This window comes from Myodes glareolus, chromosome X (genome assembly GCF_982192425.1).
Source record: "Myodes glareolus chromosome X, mMyoGla1.1, whole genome shotgun sequence".
NCBI lineage: Eukaryota > Metazoa > Chordata > Mammalia > Rodentia > Cricetidae > Myodes > Myodes glareolus.
Window position 1 is genome coordinate 68,192,854 of NC_142053.1, and position 3,908 is coordinate 68,196,761.

At 37.9% G+C, this 3,908-nt stretch overlaps 1 pseudogene; it reads left to right on the forward strand.

Annotated features, from left to right (window-relative positions):
• The first annotated feature begins 1,865 nt into the window (after window positions 1-1,865).
• Window positions 1,866-2,576, forward strand: LOC125389248 (hsc70-interacting protein pseudogene; annotated as a pseudogene).
• Window positions 2,577-3,908: the final 1,332 nt, after the last annotated feature.

The window sequence follows — 3,908 nt, forward strand, 5'->3', positions numbered from 1 at the left end:
ACCTAGGTTGTTTCCAGGTTCTGGCTATTACAAATAGTGCTGCTATGAACATAGTTGAACAAATGCTTTTGTGGTATGATAAGGCATCTCTTGGGTATATTCCCAAGAGTGAAATTGCTGAGTCTTGAGGGAGGTTGACTCCCCACAAACCTATGAACACTTGATTTTCGACAAGGGGGCTAAAGGTATGCAATTGAAGAAGGAAAGCATCTTTAACAAATGGTGCTGGTATAACTGGATGTCAACCTGTAGAAGAATGAAAGTAGATTCATTTCTATCACCATGCACAAAAATCAAGTCCAAATGGATTAAAGACCTCAACATTAATCTGACCACTTTGAACCAGATAGAAGAGAAAGTGGAAAGTAGTCTACAAGACATAGGCACAGGAGACCACTTCCTAGGTAGAACCCCAGTAGCACAGACAATAAGAGAATCAATGAATAAATGGGACCTCCTGAAACTGAGAAGTTTCTGTAAAGCAAAGGACACCGTGAGTAAGACAAAAAGGCTACCTTCTGACTGGGAGAAGATCTTCACCAACCCCTCATCATATAAAGGCCTGATCTCCAAAATATACAAAGAACTCAAGAAACTAGACACTAAAACTCTAATTAACCCAATTAAAAAATGGGGTGCTGATCTGAACAGAGAATTCTCAACAGAAGAACTTCGAATGGCCAAAAGACACTTAATGTCATGCTCAACATCCTTAGCGATCAGGGAAATGCAAATCAAAACAACTATGAGATACTATTTTACACCAGTCAGATTAGCTAAAGTCAAAAACACCAATGATAGCCTATGCTGGAGAGGATGTGGAGAGAGGGGAACTCTCATCCATTGTTGGTGGGAATGCAAACTTTGTGCAGCCACTGTGAAAATCAGTGTGGCGATTTCTCAAGTTTTCAACAATTTTTAAATTAATAAACAAGTGTGGGTCAAGTATAGGCAAACAATTTGCATTTTATGGCCTATGAAAACAAATAATTTTTTTAAAAAAAATGAATGTGTTTCAGAAAATGAGGGGGCATATATAAATTTACAAAGATAGGTACAATAGGACTACCAGAAAGAGAAAAGAAAAGTAACTCCTGAATGAGTATACACACACACACACACACACACACACACACACACACACACAGTTTATGTATAAAGAGAAATAGCAGTCTGAAATTTCTCAACATTGAGGAACATTCTATATTAAAATGTCTAACAACTGTAAGTGAAATAAAACAGAGTTCTGCATTACAATACATTGCAGAGTTCATCCAAACCTCACTCGAAGGGGAAATAAACTGGCATAAAATGACACAAATAGTATATATCTATTAATATCATATGTTTATAACTAACAATTCTTTTCAGTAATTAGATTACTAATTCCTTAGAGTGGGGGATATTAGAGAATTTGTATAATGACTGCTAAAGTGTATAGAATCTGTGAAGCCACTTGGTAAAACGAATATAGTCTGAAAACTCTGTGCTGAGTGCTGTACAAATCTGTGAATAAACTAATACAATTGAACGACAATTTTTCAATGGTAAATTGCCTGCTACTTGAATTATTTCTCAATAATTCTGCTTTAAAAAGAAAACTAGAATGTGAATTTAATGATTAAATGCATAAATAAGAAGGCCATTGATAAAGTACATACTTTTCATGTGTAAGGCCCTGAGTTTAACCACAAGCATTGTTAGAAATTTTAAAAAGAGGGATCACGAGGCCATTGGGGGGCGGAGAGCCAGTGATTGGTGAGGTTCTAGTCTGTTTTGCCCCAAGGCAGCTGCTCCCTTTCTCTATGCCCTGTTGAGTCACGCCCGGGCCTCCAAGGCCTTCACTAGCCTCCCGCATCCCGACCATGGATCCCCACAAAGTGAGCAAGCTTCAGGCCTTCGTGAAGATGTGTAAGCAGGATCCGAGTGTCCTGCACACTGATGAAATGCGATTCCTGAGGGAGTGGGTGGAGAGCATGGGAAGTAAAGTACCACCAGCTACTCACAAAGCTAAATCAGAAGAAAATATCAAGGAAGAAAAAAGAGATAATAAGACAGAGGAAAGCATAAAGATGGATGAACCATCAAGTGAGGAAAGTGATCTAGAAATTGACAATGAAGGTGTAATTGAGCCAGACATTGATGCCCCTCAAGAGATGGGTGTAACACGAGGGCCGGCCCTCGTGTTACAGATGGGAGATGAAAATGCAGAGATAACTGAGGAGATGATGGATCAAGCAAATGAAAAGAAGGGGGCTGCCATTGAAGTCCTAAATGATGGTGAGCTGCAGAAAGCAATTGTCTTGTTCTCTGATGTCATCAAGCTAAATCCTTTCTTGGCTATTCTGTATGCCAAGATAGCCAGTGTGTTCATCAAATTACAGAAGCCAAATGCTGCTCTCCATGACTGTGAATTCAAATACATGAGTCTATGGGGCCATTTTCATTCAAACTACCACATTCCTCATGCTAGAATGTTGACTGGGTTGGTCTTGTGCAGGGCTAATAAAGGTGACCAAAACTGCCTTGAGTTCATTGGAGGGCAAAGCCTTGTCATATCCCAGCACACTTTTTAACAGTACTCTTCCCCATATTCTGATACATTTTTCCCCCTTTCTTATAATGTTCCCTTAGTCTTATGTGGGGATATGCTCTTGATGTCTCATTTAGGTTTAAGCATTCCACAGACACTCTCAATACTCTGACCAATTAAGTCCCTCCACTAAGAACTATTCACTGCAAAAAGAAGATTCTCTAATGACAACTGAGAACTGAACTTATCTGTGGGTATAAAGGTAAGTGTTTATAAGGCAACTTTATAGTATGCCTATCTAACAAAACTGTAGCAATAGATTTTCCCATAGGGACTATAAGCTATACAGTTAATGCTTCTTGACCAGATTTACAGTACTGGACATGAATTTTCTTCCATGGAGAGGGCTTTAAATCCAGAAAGAAAGATGTTGGTAATACCCATAATATTCATGCCACTATTTTTCCCAAGGGCATATCTTGCCAGGCGGTCATTATAGAGTTTACAGAATTCACAATTGGGTAAGAATGCTACTCTCCACTACCAGTCTTAATAATCTCTTGAAATCAGTTTAGCAGGAAGAAAACTTAAATATCAATACCTGCATGATTTCTTCAAGCTCTATGTTCAAAGTGTTTGGTATTTTCAGCAGTGGGATATTACATATAATAGGCAACCAAAAGCAATGTTAATTGCCTGTAATGCTTGTGTGAGGGTTACTCACTGGGACACTTCCCTGAACTGATCTACAATAAGAAGAGGGGTATTGTATACCTGGCACCAGGCCTTTTGCGTAACACCTTATGACTCTGGTTAAATCATTACTCCCATGTGACATAACTCTATTTAAACAATTTATGTATGAGACACTGTTTTATTATGTAGGCAGACTTGCTTAAAACTCATGATTCTCCTGTCTCAACACTTCAGTACTGTAATTGTTGTCATGAGCCACTATACTCACTGTGGCTTTGATAGTTTTGAGGATCAGTGATTAGATTTATTCTCTCTATTGGAGTTTGTTTGAGTTGTTTTATCATAAGTAGAAAGGAATTATAGATTTGGAGCAGGAAGAATATTGAAATAAAGGGAAACTTTTACAACATTCTATTATGAATATATACATAATCTATAATGCTTTCTGAACTTGATAGGACAAAAGTAGAGTATATAAAAGTTGTCTGTTATCATTGCTTTTGCAATCACTATCCCTGTATCTGTATATGTTAAAAATTATGGAAAGCCATAAAAAATGGTTTAGGATCTATTTCTTTTGAGAACACTAGAATCTGCCATATCCACCATGCATAGTAGAACACACCTATAATCCCAGCATTTGTAAATGAATCAGGAGGAGTGAATGATTAAGATCAGC